We start from the raw sequence: 17,694 nt of genomic DNA, 5'->3' as shown, positions 1-17,694 counted from the left end.
CAGCTCAATTTTTCAGTGTGTGGATGCCCTTTAAATGGTAACTCCACAATCATGGAAAAAAACAGCAAATAAAAAAATAATAATAATATAGCGTATACAATTGCGACACACGTCATATTGGAATTGAATGTTATTTAAAAAATTACCTTTCCTTTTCAATCTGCATCTCTGTAATTTTCTGTAAAATGCAATGCAATATGGCTACCTCGAAGTGTTCTGTACAGAATGTGTATAGAACGCCCCCCAGAAACATCATTTCCTGCTTGTGTGATTGGCTCACTGATTTTCCCAGAAGTCTGCACTAAGATACAAGTCAGATTTTTGGCATCCCCTGCAACATAAATGTCAATTTTGGTAAGATATTCCAATAGGAAAAGACGTCTAAAAGGATGCAGACCCTGCCACTTTCCCCATTAGAGCCCTGATTCTGCAGCAGCTGGTTGATAATTATACAACCACTCCCATTAGAATCACTTAGCACAGGGGAACAGAGGAACAAACAGTGATTTCTTCAGAATAACAAAAAGTTAGGAATCTGCAAGAAAGTTTGTTAAAACCCTTGCAATGTACATAGAGGGAAATGTTTTTTTCTCAACAAAAGTGGAGTTACACTATAAGGATCCAGAGGTAATGGATGGGCTCAAACAACAACACATGTACAGTCAACTTGTACCATTGTATCAGGAACTAGGTACAACATATGCTACATGTGAATTGACCCCTAACACTAGACCTTCATGCTGCTGTCTCAGATTCAGAGGCAGGTGGATTCTGCGGACTGCAATGCTTATTATCAGGAGCATGGAATTGCTGTAGATTACAGGTACCTTCTCCTGTAGTAATATCAGTTTTATTGGATTATTTATGTTCTCCATTGTTCTGGATGTTTCCTTCACAGAGAAACAAGACTCCCAAACTAATCCAATAAAACAGAGCAAGGGGCTCAGTGCAGGATGGGTAACAACCATTGGGAATCCCTCATTTCCTATAGATTTTTACAGTCACTTTGTGCTTTGCTCCTTGAGTTGTTTATGGAAGTATGTTTAATTTTTCATGAGGCTGTGCTTTCCATAGAAGCCCTCACAGATTATAGATCAGGGGTCAGCTTTCAGGCTGTTAATGCTAGGAAATCACATTTAGCTTATTCATTAAGGCCGTACAAGGAGCAAAAGGGTGTAAAGCATGCAGTGAATTATGAATGATGATTGCTTTTTATGGTTTTTGCACTTTAGACTATTACAGTGGACTACTGCAACTTATTTATATTGACTACATAGATACACTAAATTCTTAAACAACATACAATTTATTGATACAAAAATAATTAAAAACATGTATATCATCAAACCACATATTGAATATTGCATCTAACATGTATTATGACCATCCCATGTAGATAATGTGTAGACTAATACATATGGATCTGGATTACCGCGTCTTGCCCGAATTTAGGGCTTCTTCAGGATCCACGTTTCAGATTTTGATAAGCTCAAATGCAGATCACCAAAAATGTAACCTATTTGCTGCGCCTTAAAGACCAAAGTCAAAGCAGGCAAGTCTGTGTTCCCAAACAAGTAAATGCTCTTTAAAACCAAACAAAAAATAGCCAGTGGCCGACCACCATCAATCAGATCTAATTATAGAAAAAATGTGACCAAAAACAGTGGGATGAGATAGAAGTGAGGATTAGCATCATGGAACAAATTGTGTGATATCAACGCCAGAGATTTAAATAATTGGACCAAACGGCAACCAAAAAGGAAAACATATCCCAGGTTCTAATATGACCAGAGAGTAGCAATCAATCATCCTGATAGTCAGACCGATACCTGCTCTCCTCTGATTTAAGGAGCATTTACATGTTTGTGAGCACATACTTCCCCACTTTGACTTTGGTCTTTATAGGCGCAGTGAATAGGTCACATTTTTGGTGATCTGCATTTGAGCTTATAAAATTTCAAACGTAGATCCTGAAGAAGCCCTTGATTCGGGCAAAACGCTTTGATCCAAATTTATATGTATTATTCTACACATTTTCTGCACGGGATGGTCATAATACATGTTTGATGCAATATTCAATATGTTTTGATGATATACATGTTTTTAATCATTTTTGTATTTATAAATTGTATGATGTTTTAGAATATAGTTTATCTATCTAGCATTCTGTTTTTTAACCACTTGCCGACCGCCGCAAGTACGTAAACTGCGGCGGTCAGCCCCTCACAGGCAAAGTGACGTATATATACGTCACTAGCCTGTGAGGCTCTGGGGAGCGAGCGCGCGCCGCCGGAGGTGCGCTCCTGCGCAGTCACGAACCCTTCCGCGCGTGTGACCGGCGGACCCGATGTCCGCCGGTCACTCGGTGATCGTCGGTGGAGAGGGAGAAAGGCAGGTGGCTAGTGTAAACAAGCCGCCTGTCATTCTCCCCTGTGTAGAAACAATGATCATACGGTTCTACTATGTAGGACCGTTGATCATTGTTCCTACAGCTCAAGCCACAGCCAATCACAGTTAGAATCATGCCGCTAGGGACACAAACAGCCCCTCCCTCTCAAATAAAGTTAACCCCTTCACTGCCTGTAATTTTACAGTAACAGTGCATATGTATAGCACTGATTACTGTAGAAATGTCACTGGTACCCCCAAAAGTGTCAAAAATGTCAGTCAAGGGTCTGATCTGTCCGCCGCAATGTCGCAGTACCGCAAAAAAAATCGCAGATCGCCGCCATTACGCGTTAAAAAAAAACAATAAAAATGACAAAAATCTTTCCCTTTGTTAGTAAACGCGATAACTTTTGCGCAAACCAATCAAAATACGCTTTTTGCGATTTTTTTTTTACCAAACATATGTAGCATAAAACAAATTGGCTGAAAATGTTACATTTTTTTGGGGAATTTCATATAAAAAAATGTGAAAAATATTGTTTTTGCAAAATTGACGCTCTTTTTTTGTTTATAGCGCATGATCAAAAAATCGCACAGGTGATCAAATACCACCAAAAGAAAGCTCTGTTTGTGGGAAAGAAAGGACGTCAAATTCGTTTAGGTACATCGTCGCACGACCGCGCAATTGTCCGTTAAAGTCACGCAGTGCCGAATCGCAAAATACCCCCTGGTCAGGAAGGGGGTAAAATCTTCCGGGGCTTAAGTGGTTAATTTCACCACATGTGCTAAGCTATAGGAAAATTCTCTTGCAAACGATTTGCTACACAAACAGCCTATTTGCCTTTAGTAAACCAACCCCATCGTATTCACTAATCCATTTTTTTTTCTCTTCATACCTGTAAGCAGCTATCGATTTAACTCATCTCTAAAGCATGTTCACTATAGCCCTTAGAGCCATGTGGATCTTAAAAACACAGTAAAGTTTGGCACACATATTACAACTCATTATATACTCTCCTTTAGATTTAAAAAACTTTGTAGTGCAGGACCTACCTAAACAATCACTCAGAGGTGTTGATTTACTAAAGAATTAGAGGCCTTGTACCTAAAGTGTAACTAAAGGCAGTATTTATCCTAGTTTGGGAAATTGTGGTAATGAGTTACATAGTTACATAGTAGTTGAGGTTGAATAAAGACATCAGTCCATCCAGTTCAACCTGAACTAAAACCCCTGTCAGGTTTTTATAAATCCAGTAAAGAAAAAAGAGCATCAAGCAGGTGCTGGGAATTGGATGTGAGTTCAGTAGTCAAAGGAATAAAACATTTGGGGAGCTCACTGACCCAGGTTAGGCTACTCACAACAGGTAGGGTTACCTTTCTGGGGGTAGCCAGCAGGTTAAAATTAATTTATTGGTTTGCACAAAAAAAAAAAAAAAAAAAAGGATCAAAGCCTTTTGAAGGCCAGGAAAAACTCTTTTTCAGGGCTTCAGTTCCAATAAGAAAATCGAATTGACTTAAAAAAAAAAAAAAATATATATATATATATTTTATTTTTGGTTTAGGATGGCCATACACTGTATGAATTCCTGAGGAACTGGCCAAAGTTTGCACAGTGGGTGGTCCTGTCCTGTCAGCTACCACCCGATTGAAAAAATGTGTTAGCAATCAAATTTCCTTGATTGCTCACAAAGATACTAGCAATTTTCCTAGTCCAACAATAAACTCCACCTCATAGATTAACACAGTAAAGCCCTATATATATATATATTTAGCTTTACATACATTTTACTAAAGTAAAATTTCACTAATCCTAATTAAAAACAGTGAATGAACGGCAATGCATTATACAGATGTGAGCAGGCACCATTAAAACAATGACTAAACCTGTGTACATTTGTGTGCATTAAAAACACATATGTATATGGGCTGTCATAGTCAATCGATTGTCTTAACGCAGTTTAAATCACTGCACAAAAGTATATGATGTAATCAAGTATAGTAAATTCTTTCTAAATACTCAGTTTAAGGGTCCATTCACACTAGCGCGACTTGTCAGGCGACTTGGTCGCCTGACAAGTCGCGGTGGGTCGCTTGCCATTGAATAGTACAGGACCCGTTCTAATAGGAGTGACACAAGTCGCTCCGACTTAGAAAAAGGGTCCTGTACTACTTTGGGGCGACCTGGAGGCAACTTGCATTGACTTCAATGATATGAAGTCCGTGCAAGTCGCGCCGAGGTCACGGTGCACAGGTCGCCCCACCAACTCGTGTCACCCCTGTCTGAACGGGGTCTAAAGCACAACGAAAGTTAAAATAAGCTAAATATATTAAAAATTTTAAGTGTGCAGAGTCTTCTAGTTCATTTTCTTCAGAAAGCAGTTGCATCTTGGGTAGAAAAGCCTGTCCCCTGCCAGCATGCTGCAGTAAAGGACCCTTGTTCTCTGTGTGGAAGCAGAGGTCTGGCACGCCTTCTGCTGAGTCAGAAATAGAGCTATTCAGTCAGCGGGAAGCATAGGAATTATAGATTTCAGAGCTAAAGGTCTAAGTTCATGGGGTATATGTTGAGAGACCACTACTTCCACACAGAGAGTAAGGGCCCTTTCACACTGCTCTTTAGCAAAATATGCATTTTTCTTTTTCCATTAAAGTTTTATTGAAGGTAGAACAAAAAACAAAGCATTACCATATGGTTACAAGCAAAGTAAATATACAATTGGAGAAATTCACAACGAGTACATCTGAAGAGGTATGTGAAGTTTGTCTGGGTGTCAGGCAGAAAGACAAGCATACAGTACGCCTTAGAGTTCAGCAGATTTGCAAAGACCAATCATGAACAAAGTGAACGATGAACTGTAACAGTTAGGTGCAATCAATCACCTGGATAGTGCAAAAAACCAAGCATGTACCACAGCAGTACCACTAAAGGCGAAGGAAAAAGCCAGGTGGATCAAGCTTGTCCATGTCTGGTCTTGTGTGGGGGAGACCCGCAGTTCGGCCCCATGGGGCGCTGGTCAGGAGGGGCTACCCAGTAAGTGGCACAAACTCGTTGGGAATGTTGCCTTTTGTTATGTGTACCTGTGCATACACCCCAATTATTGTAGTAGCATGCACCTATATACATCTAGATCCAGAGAGATCTTTACACAAAAGAGGTAGTTCAATCAGCAATACACATTTATTGAAAGGGTTACATAATATATATATATATATATATATATATATATATATATATATATATATATATATATATATATATATACATACAGTGGGTACGGAAAGTATTCAGACCCCCTTAAATTTTTCACTCTTTGTTATATTGCAGCCATTTGCTAAAATCATTTAAGTTCATTCTTCTTCCTCATGAATGTACACATAGCACCCCATACTGACAGAAAAACACAGAATTGTTGACATTGTTGCAGATTTATTAAAAAAGAAAAACTGAAATATCACATGGTCCTAAGTATTCAGACCCTTTGCTGTGACACTCATATATTTAACTCAGGTGCTTTCCATTTCTTCTGATCATCCTTGAGATGGTTCTACACCTTCATTTGAGTCCAGCTGTGTTTGATTATACTGATTGGACTTGATTAGGAAAGCCACACACCTGTCTATATAAGACCTTCCAGATCACAATGCATGTCAGAGCAAATGAGAATCATGAGGTCAAAGGAACTGCCTGAAGAGCTCAGAGACAGAATTGTGGCAAGGCACAGATCTGGCCAAGGTTACAAAAAGATTTCTGCTGCACTTAAGGTTCCTAAGAGCACAGTGGCCTCCATAATCCTCAAATGGAAGACGTTTGGGACGACCAGAACCCTTCCTAGAGCTGGCCGTCCGGCCAAACTGAGCTATCGGGGGAGAAAGCCTTGGTGAGAGAGGTAAAGAAGAACCCAAAGATCACTGTGGCTGAGCTCCAGAGATGCAGTCAGGAGATGGGAGAAAGTTGTACAAAGTCAACCATCACTGCAGCCCTCCACCAGTCGGGGCTTTATGGCAGAGTGGCCCAACGGAAGCCTCTCCTCAGTGTAAGACACATGAAAGCCCGCATGGAGTTTGCTAAAAAACACCTGAAGGACTCCAAGATGGTGAGAAATAAGATTCTCTGGTCTGATGAGACCAAAATAGAACTTTTTGGCCTTAATTCTAAGCGGTATGTGTGGAGAAAACCAGGCACTGCTCATCACCTGTCCAATACAGTCCCAACAGTGAAGCATGGTGGTGGCAGCATCATGCTGTGGGGGTGTTTTTCAGCTGCAGGGACAGGACGACTGGTTGCAATCGAGGGAAAGATGAATGCAGCCAAGTACAGGGATATCCTGGACAAAAACCTTCTCCAGAGTGCTCTGGACCTCAGACTGGGCCGAAGGTTTACCTTCCAACAAGACAATGACCCTAAGCACACAGCTAAAATAACGAACGAGTGGCTTCACAACAACTCCGTGACTGTTCTTGAATGGCCCAGCCAGAGCCCTGACTTAAACCCAATTAAGCATCTCTGGAGAGACCTAAAAATGGCTGTCCACCAACGTTTACCATCCAACCTGACATAACTGGAGAGGATCTGCAAGAAGGAATGGCAGAGGATCCCCAAATCCAGGTGTGAAAGACTTGTTGCATCTTTCCCAAAAAGACTCCTGGCTGTATTAGATCAAAAGGGGGCTTCTACTAAATACTGAGCAAAGGGTCTGAATACTTAGGACCATGTGATATTTCAGTTTTTCTTTTTTAATAAATCTGCAACAATGTCAACAATTCTGTGTTTTTCTGTCAGTATGGGGTGCTATGTGTACATTCATGAGGAAGAAGAATGAACTTAAATGATTTTAGCAAATGGCTGCAATATAACAAAGAGGGAAAAATGTAAGGGGGTCTGAATACTTTCCATACCCACTGTATATATATATATACAAATTACACACTAAACAGTATTTACAACACATTGTTAGTACAGATCCCTTGGCTTTCAATGTTATTTACAAATCACCCACAATAGCCCTATTTACAATACCATGTATGTATTGAGCATGGAGTTAAGTTACCTTTTCACTTCAGGCATGGTGCCTGCAGTGTGTATTCAAACACTAAAGAGAAAAAGCATGTATACATTCTAAGTGTGAGAGGTATAGTCTATATTTACCATCCCCAGTATCTTCATCCTAGTCTGCTTGCAAGAGAGTGATCTCTCTCCTCACCTATATTAATATAGACCCATCTCTCCTTGCTCAGAGCCATTCTGATTGGTGTAGCAATCTTACCCTTCTCCTCCCTTTGGGCGTATATTATTCAGAATTGGGCAAATTGCCCCATCCCCTATATTTAGCATAACTCAGCCTCTCGATAGCCCTCCTCTCTGGGGGGGGGGGGGGGGGATTAATCATGCTAGGTCGTCTCCTGGGCCAAATTGTCCATCCTTGGACAGCCAGCCACCTTCATTACATATCTAAAGGGACAGTCTTTGAAGTAGAGGGCGAGATAAAGGAATGACCTGTCATGGAAGATTATCAATTATTTTCTGGCCCTGTAATGTCTGGGGAAAAGGAACATAATTACGGGGCTGTATTACAGTTTGTTTATCAGTGAAAATAGCAGACCCCTCCCAGGTAGCCCAGGCATGCATTTCAAACATACTTATCCATTTGAAATCAATACTCAATATCTTGAAAAATAAATATTTACATCCATCTATTTACAATTATTATAGGAGATTTATACATAACTCCTCATCAGGCAAGACAGTAATGGAGATTACACATAAACTCATAAGGCAACAGGAAGTAGGAAGAAAGGGAGCGGAAAGACAGAATAGAGTGGAAGAAGAGCAGAAAAATGGAAATAAAGGGGCAGATATAGGGGCCAAGGAGCAAAATATGCATTTTTACCATGATTTTGCTGTGTTTCAGATGCGTTTTCTGTGTTTCTGGTGCGTTTACTTGTACTTGTGAAAAATGAACATGAGACTCAAAAATGCACTAAAAATGCAAATCATGGTGCGTTTTTACCACTATTTTAACCGAGATTTCCATTCATTTCAATGAGAAGCTGCGTTTTTGGTGCAGTTTTCAAAACCACACTAATGATGCAGCATGCATGACTTTTCAAAAAGCACTGCATCCACAGCACAGTGATTTGAAAAGTCCCATAGCATTTCAATGGAATCATTTTTCTTGCAGGGTAAAAATGCAGGAAAAACGTATAAGTGTGAAAGGGCCCAAGGGGGGCTTCTCTCCAGCTTGCTGGCAGGGGACAGGCTTTCCTACTCTGTAGCTGTGGCTGCTTTCTAAAGAAAACAAACTAAAACTTTACACATCTTTTATTTTAATGCACCTGGAATATATTTACGTGGCTGATTTAAACTAAGAGTTCAGTTGACATTTAATTTTTGAGATGCCAGCAAGAGAGCAAGGTTTTCAGTCTTGGCCTTTATAATTTGTAGAACTGCAAAACCTGGAGGGGTTTATGGTGCCTACACATGCTGTAAATGTAACCTTATATAATTTCCAAAACAGCAGATCTGTCAATATTCTAAATTAAACGTCCTCTTAAAAAGGATTTTATAACTGCCTTTCAGTTTGGCTGAGATCAAAGATTGGAAATAAAAGCACCTAAATGTATCTTCTTAATCACCACACTAATCCTTTACTTTGCTGCCCTGTCCTTTTATCTTCATATTAAACCTGAATAATTAATTAAAACGCTGACTTTTCCAAGATCAAAACATCACTAATTCAAATACCTTTATTAAAAAAAAAAAAAAAAAAGGTTAAATAATTCACTGGGCAATTACTCTTACTATCCAGCTGCATTTATCATAAATGCTTTTCATTTGGAACTGCCAGCTTGCAAACACAGTATACACGCATTCGGAATCAACTATCTGATTTCATCTCTGACTCAGACGGAAAATGACTTTGCTATCGGTAAACAAGTTGTTATAAACACATTATGGGAAATGATAATAATCCAATGGTGGTGAAACTCTATACTCTGGCATGAATTACCATTCAAGTAAACTTTCAGTTGCATGACAATTTATTTAACACAAATGATTGCTATACTAGTTATTTTGTAATAAAAGTTTGGTACAAATGACTTTTTCTAGAGTCAGTTATGACTTTGCATGAGTGACACAAAGGGGTTGATATACTCAAACTGGAGAGTGCAAAACCCAGGCGCAGCTCTGCATAGAAACCAATCAGCTTCCAGATTGTTTTTTTTTTTTTTTTGTCAAAGCCTAAAGTGGTTGTAAAGTCGAAAGGTTTTTTATTTTAAGGCATTCTTTGCATTAGGATAAAAATCCTTCTGCATGCAGCAGCCCCCCTCAGCCCCCCTTATACTTACCTGAGGTTCTTCTCAATCCAGCAATGTTGCAGGAATATCTCGGCTGTCTCCCTCCTCATTGGCTGAGATGGCAGCATGGCACCAATTGCTCCCACTGCAGTCAATCAAATGCAGAGAGCCAATAGGGAGAGAGAGAGTGTGTATGGGGCTGGGCTCCATGTCTGAATGAACTCACAGAGCAGTGGCTCGACTCAGGTGCCCCCATAAAAAACTAAATGCTGTGGCGGGCATTCAAAAAGAGGGAGCGGCCAGGAGTTCCAAAGAGGGAACCGAGATGAGGAGGATCTGAACTGCTCTGTGCAAAACAAACTTCACAGGGTAGGTAAGTATAACATGTTTGCTATTTTTACCAAAAAAAAAAACTAGACTTTACAATCACTTTACCACTTCTGGACCAGAAGGATTTGCCCCCTTAATGACCAGGCCATTTTTTGCGATTCGGTACTGCTGTACTTTAACGGACAATTGCGCGGTCGTTCCATGCTGTACCTAAATAAAATTTATGTCCTTTTTTTTCCCACAAATAGAGCTTTCTTTTGATGGTATTTGATCACCTCTGCAATTTTTATTTTCTGTGCTATAAAAAAAAAAAAGAGCGACAATTCTGAAAAAAAAGCAAGATTTTTCACATTCTGCTATATAACATCCCCCCCCCCCCAAAAAAAAAAATTAAAAATCATTTTTTTTCATCCTTTTAGGCCAATTTCTGCTACATATTTTTGGTAAACAAAAATCCCAATAAGCGTAATTTAAATGGTTTGTGCAAAAGTTATCGCGTCTACTAACTAGGGGAAAGATTTATGTCATATTTATGTTTTAATTTTTTTTTACTCGTCTTGGCGACGATCTGCGATTTTTAGTGGGACTGCAACATTGCAGCGGACGAATCATACCCCTAACTGACACTTTGGGGGGGGGGGGGGGGGCAGTGACATTACTACAGTAATCAGTGCTAAAAAATATGCATTGTTACTGTAATAATGGCAGGGAAGGGGTTAACCTAGGGGTGATCAAAGGGTTAATTGTAATCCTAGGGGGGTGTTTTCTAACTGTGGGGGGAGGGCCTTGTGAAATCATCATAGAGACCTGTCATTCTATACACAACAGCTGACCGTCCTTCTCTCTCAGCGGGGAGCGATTGCGGGTGCCCAGCGGCAATAGGTGCCACCGGTCCCGTGGATCGGCATCCCCACTGCCTAATGCCTTGCCCCCAGGAGCGCTCCTGCGAATTGCCGTACAGGTACAGCGATTCGCGCAGGCGAGCCAGCCTGCCGCAGTATTATATGCAGCGGGTGGTCGGCAAGTGGTTAATAGAGCAAGCTGAAGTTAGAAGCTGATTGGCTACCATTCACAGCTGCACCAGAATGTGCATGCTTTAGTTTTAGTAAATCAACCCCCAAATGTCTCTAAAGCTGGCCATGCACTATACAGGTTTCTTATTGAATTTCCTTTAAATTTACCTTCAACTATGTAGTGCAAGGGCCTGCCTGATTGCATACAAATGGAAAGTGTTTAGGCTTCATCTCATATTATATGGTTTTGGTATATCTAAAGGAAAATTGTATAATGTATGGCCAGCCTTACTTGCAACCTTTGTAACAGTCACCAGTTGTAGTCCGGATATAGAGTCCTTCACTGTCTCGTCCCGAGGTTTCACCTTTAGGTCAAGCTAAAGGCAGTGGCTTCATGGAATATTTCATCCCAAGCATATACTTAGATTTCTTGTACTGGGATCTTGCCAACTACACAAATTATTAAAGTGGTTGCAAACCTCTGAAATGAAAAATGAACAAAGCATATCCTTCTATAGTGTGGACTCGCCTCTATCTAAAGCATCTAGTGTGATTTCTGTCTTCTCTCTCTCATTCCCCTGCTATCTGCATGAGTCACTTTTGACAGTCTATGCCGACATCAGCCAATCCTGGCAGTAGGCCCCGCTCCCACTCCTGCACACAGCAGGTGATTGATAGCCTCAGCTGTGCATGTTTACCTACAAGACTGTGTAGAGGGGTGTGTGGCCATCTCCTCCACTCAGATCTCATATTACACTCAGCTCCCTTCTTTATGCTGTGTAGTGTGTGACATCAGATTCTTCCCTTCTGTCTTCTGAAGTTCAGAAATGCCGTGTAAATTATATACTTTGAAATTATATTATAGGGAAAAAAAAAAAACAGATGCAACTTGTTGAGGAGAATTTATTTAATCTCTGTTTATCACCTAAAGGCTAATCTCTTCACTGGATGCATGTAAGGGTTTAAAACCACTTTAAATACTAAGGGATTCTTAACCCTCCGTTCACACTGGGGCGACCTGTCAGGCGACCTGGTCGCCTGACAGGTCGCCGTAGGTCGCCTTCCATAGAGAAGCTGCGGACCCATTATAATAGGAGCGACACAAGTCGCTCCGACTTAGAAAAAGGGTCCGGAGCTTCTTTGGGGCGACCCGGAGCGACCTGCATAGACTTCAATGTTATGAAGTCCGTGCCGGCCGCTCCGAGGTCGCGGGGCGAGCAACGCGCCGCGACCTATGAGGTCGCCCGGCAAAGTAGCGTCGCCCCAGTGTGAACGGGGCCTTAGGCTGCATACACACTATACAACTTTTGTTGTTACAATACTTTAGACTTACCTTCAACTATGTAGTGGAAGGGCCTGCCTGATTGCATACAAATTGAAAGTGTTTAGGTTTGACCTCCTAATATATGGTTTTGGTAAATCTAAAGGAAAAAAATCTAAAGACAGTTGTATAGTGTGTATCCAGCTTTAGGGTGCAGTAGTGTTTCTTTATTATTGCATATAGACTGTCCAAGTGAGTTTGGTAAATACAGATTCTCCTGCTTTATACTTTATTTAAGAAATGTCGCTATGCATGACAGGATCTCAGTATCTATAGAAAAGATGCAGATTAGGTTCTGCTGTAAGGTTTGCTAAAAACCCTTTCAATGTATTCGGTTGATTGGGAGGGGACTGTGATTTACTTCAGAACAGTTGAGTTTTGATTTAATAGGTAATCCCACCACTAGCTGATACGTCTTTTTGGATGAATGACTTTGATAGAGTTGGATCATTTATTAGCTTCTTTTGGACACAGGGATTTGTGCCACATCATCATGCCATACAATCCTGGGTCACTTTTAGACCAGATAGTGCTGACTTGTTTTCTGTGCTGTAGATGTATAATATAGATTTGCAAAAAACGTTATTCCACTGGCCAATGAAAAGTCACATCAATTTTACAATAGTTGATCCAATAACACCACTCCATGATGAAAGAAGCCAGGTAAATTTAGGTAGATTTGCTGTTTAATGTTAGCAATGTTAGAAGTGTCCCATTATAATGGGATAGGAGGGCAAGGTGTGACTTTCAATAGTATGGAATTTTATGATAGAAGCACGCATACTTAGACTTCTCCATTGATACTGTCATAGTGTTCAATTTGCCTGAACATTTGTGTAAAATCAGTATAGATGCTTTCTGTGCCATGCATTTGGGGTGGGGGACAGCAATGATCAGAAAAGGTTCCCTAACCTATCTGATTGCTGTTGTTACTTACCTGTAGACATCCAAAAGAGAGAGACCGCACTCAAAAGATGTTAAATAAAAATCCTTAGGACTCCTTTATTCTCCATAAATCCAACAGACAGCAGACAGACAGTGCAATACACGGACAGACGTGTCGGGTTGACGCGTTTCACGATAAAAATCGCTTACTCATTAGTGTGTGGTTATGAGTAAGCGATTTTTATCGTGAAACGCGTCAACCCGACACGTCTGTCCGTGTATTGCACTGTCTGTCTGCTGTCTGTTGGATTTATGGAGAATAAAGGAGTCCTAAGGATTTTTACTTAACATCTTTTGAGTGCGGTCTCTCTCTTTTGGATGTCTACATGCTTGGATGGCGGATCTGACCTGCACCGAGTGCTGAACTTGCACCTGAGCGGCTTTCTTCCTTGTTGTTACTTACCTGTCATGCATTTACCTGCCTGCAGAAGAATGAGAATATTGCTTGATCTGGTCGGATATGGCGGCACTGGTATTATGTTTGTGGGCTGCTCAATAGGCCCTCAGCTGTACAGATGATTTTTATTTAATTAGTCGTGTGTGCTGTAATTCCAACTTTGAGTAGAAAAAAAAAATTAATACAGTTTTTTGTTTTCAATAATAAAAAAAAAATGTGTAAAATGTTAAACTGCCTTGATCACAGCTTTCTGTAATTTGCTGTACAGCAGCACTCTTACCAGGAGGCAGGGGCAGCACTCTATATGGGCTGCTGTTAGGGCGGCCATATATGGTTTGAATCTCGGTTGGTTCAGCAGGAACCGGACAAAATCCGAACTGTTGATGGGCAGGCTGAATGTACCAAGTTGATCGATCAATTAACTACAACCAGCCTGCCGAATTCGCTTGCAATTAGCAGCCACTAGCGATGCAGTGAGGGATAAAAAGTATTTGATCCCCTGATGATTTTGTACATTTGCCCACTGACAAAGAAATAATCAGTCTATAATTTTAATGGTAGGTTTATTTTAACAGAGAGAGGCAGAATAACAACAAAAATATATATATATAACAAAAAAAGTTATAAATTGATTTGCATTATGAGTGAAATATTTGATCCCCTATCAATCAGCAAGATTTTCTGGCTCACAGGTGTCTTCTATACAGGTAAAGAGCTGAGATTAGGAGCACTCTCTTAACCACTTTTGGACCGGAAGGTTTTACCCCCTTAATGACCAGGCCTTTTTTTGCAATTTGGCACTGCGTGACTTTCATTTCAAATCTTTTTTATTGAAAATTTTTCAAACAACAGGGTATAACAATAAGCAGGTATGTATAATACGTGTAACAGCTTTTGTGAAACAGTAATCAAGTAATAATCGTAAAACAGGATCCCTTAAACTGAAAAGCCTACATCATCCATAACAGGTATCAAATGGGGGGTTGGAGCATGACTACTTCACTCTATTCCATTGGAAATCACATAACAGTGGGAGTGCGCCATCTAGCGGCCATCAATTAAATTACACACAAATATTCAGATTATACCAGTGGTCCCAGTTGGACCATAAGTCCTTTTCCTTTCGGTAAGACTCACAATTGGGGGTTACAAGCAACTCGTACGTGTGGTGCAGTTGGGTGGTGTGGACGATGTCCTGGAGAGAAGGGGGTTGGCTATTCTTCCATTTTCTAGTAATACTCAGTCTAGTTGCGAATAGGACGTTCAGTACTAGTTTACGGTGCGGTCTTGGGATAGTCTCTATGGTCAAGTTCAAAAGTCCCAGTTCCGGTGTCGGGTTCAGGGGTAGCTGTGTAATGGAGGTTAGCAGCTGGAAAACTTCAGACCAGAGGGCGCGGATTGGTGGGCAGTCCCACAACAGATGTTTAATGGTGCCTAGTTTGCCGCAGGAATGCCAGCATGTCGGAGGAGTGTCATTATGGAACTTCGCTATTATGTCAGGTGTGAGGTACCATCTTAGTGGAATTTTAAGGTGCGTTTCTCTAATGGAGGCACTCAAGGAGGCTTTACTACTCAGGGATAGGGCCTTGGACCACTGTTGAGAGGAGAAGGACTCCCCCAGATCTCGCTCCCATTTGAGCAGGGGAGGAGACTTGGAGAAAACGCCTTTTTCGCTTAAAATAGGATAGATAGTGGAGATACCCTTCGCTTTCTGAGAAGAAGACGTGAGGAACTCCCAAATTCTCTTCGGGATGTTGGCCCTGAATTGGGGATTGCGCTTCAGGCAGGACTTGATTTGGACATGTCTGTACCATTCGGTCTTGGGGATATGGAACTCCGAAGACAGTTGTGAGAAAGATTTAAGGATACCACCAGTATAGAGGGCGTCTAGAGTGGTGATTCCATGATCCGTCCAGTGACCCAGATTCATATCTGGGACTACCTGGAGGAGGCTAAGTAGAGGTAGAGAAATAGTCGTGAGCGGGGTGCATTTCCATCGCGAGTGTGTCAGTTGCAGCCATGCCGCGATCGAAGCTCTGACGGTCGGAGGCAAGTACGCCGGGACCTTGTCCCTAGTTTGCCTACTACAGAGCCATGAGACGAGGTCTCCGCGAGGAGCTAGATGTTGTTCCAGTTTCCCCCAGACAGTATCTGGGGAGCTCTGGAACCATGGGCGAAGTTGCGAAAGGACGGATGCCAGGTAGTACTCTTCCAGATTGGGCACAGAAGCTCCCCCTGCTTCCCTAGACTTCATTAATATCCCCCTCGCACAACGGGCACGCTTTCCCTGCCATAAATGGCGGGACACCATCGACTGCAATGCTAGTAGGAACGATTTGGGGATGGGGATGGGAATTGACCTGAAAAGGTACAGCAGTTTGGGTAGTGTACACATCTTAAAGGCGGCTAGTCGCCCCGACCATGTCAACTCAAATTTCGCTAGGTTCTTAAGTTCTTTCGATAGTTGGAGTTTGAAGGGGAGGAAATTTGCCTGGAACAGGAGGTTGGTGGATCTGGTGAGGGTTATGCCTAGGTAAGTAACCCCGTCGTCCGCCCATTTGTATGGAAACGATCTAGTGAGAAGGTTTCTAGTTACCCCGTCGATACCAAGGTCTAACATAGTCGATTTAGCCTCGTTCACTTTGTACAACGAGACTTCCCCGAATTCTGCAAGAATAGATTTGATTCGTGGAAGGGAGGATGTTGGGTTCGATACCATCAGGATAACATCATCAGCTAATAAGCTGATGCGGTGTTCCTGAGGTCCCACATGAATCCCGGTGATGCAGGGGTCTGTACGCATTTTTTGGGCCAGGGGCTCAATGGCTAAATTAAAAACCAGGGGCGATAGGGGGCACCCTTGCCGTGTGCCGTTTGTGATATGGAAAGGTGAGGAGAGGGATGTGTCGACCAGGACTCGAGCCGTAGCGCGGGAGTATAGCGCCAGGATAGCAGCATGCATTCTGCCATCTATACCAAATCTGCGGAGAACTTCCTGGAGATATCCCCAGTGGACTCTATCGAATGCCTTCTCTGCATCCAAAGATAGGAGCAGAGAAGGCATTCTATTGGAGTGTGCAGCGTGGATAACATCTATAAGTCTTCTGGTCGCGTCAGCAGATTGTCTACCTAACGTGAAACCCGATTGGTCTTCGTGTATTAGGCTTGGCATCAGTGGCATAAATTTTAATATCAGAATTGAGCAAGGAGATGGGACGGAAATTTTGTGGGGTTGACGGGTCTTTGCCTGGTTTGGGTAGGGTCACGATGGTAGCTTCAAGCATCTCCGTCGGGAAAGCTGAGGTATCTGCGGCAGCATTGAACACCGCACACAGATGGGGCGCCAGTATGTCTGTCATACTCTTGTAGTAGTCGTTTACTAGACCATCTGGGCCAGGGGATTTCCCAGTTGGCAAGGACCCTATGGCTGCCTGAACTTCTTCCACTGTGAAGGGGGCATTAAGTTGTGTGGTTTGTACGGGCGAGAGGGAAGGTAGCGAAATACTATCTAGAAACTGCTTTATATGGTCGGAGGTGGGGGGGGGAGGGTACAGAATCCTTCAAGTTATAGAGGGATTCATAGTAGCTGCTGAAAGCGTTAGCTATGTCCCTAGGGTCGTGCAGTCGTTCGTTCGTATGGGGGTGGACGATGGATTTGATTTTAGTTTTAGTACGTTGTCCTTTAAGCTTGGCAGCCAAAAGCTTGCCAGCTTTGTTGCTGGTGGCGTAGTACGTCGCCTTGGCTCTTTGGAGGTTACGTTCGTACGTGTCTAGGAGATGAGAGCGGAGTTCTCGCCTGAGCGTCAAGAGTCTGGATTTTAAGTCAGTGGAGGGTTTGGTCTGGTTCTGGGTTTCCAGAGCGGCAATATCTTTTGTGAGTTTATCTACCAATTGGGAGCGTTTCCTATTAGTCCTACGCTGCAATTGAATGAGTACCCCTCTACTGAATGCCTTGTGGGCGTTCCAAAGAGTCGCGGACTCAGATACCGACCCCTGATTGGTCTCAA

The 17,694-nt window shown here is 42.0% G+C and overlaps 1 protein-coding gene across 1 annotated transcript in view; it reads left to right on the top strand.

Annotated features, from left to right (window-relative positions):
* RNF144A (ring finger protein 144A) overlaps positions 1–17,694 on the top strand; it is a 115,229-nt gene that overhangs the window by 78,056 nt on the left and 19,479 nt on the right. The window lies entirely within an intron of this gene.

This window comes from Pelophylax lessonae (genome assembly GCF_965119305.1).
Source record: "Pelophylax lessonae genome assembly, chromosome: 3".
In the NCBI taxonomy this organism is placed as follows: domain Eukaryota; kingdom Metazoa; phylum Chordata; class Amphibia; order Anura; family Ranidae; genus Pelophylax; species Pelophylax lessonae.
The sequence above is the reverse complement of the archived record's forward strand: the minus strand, read 5'-3'. Positions and strand labels throughout refer to the sequence as shown.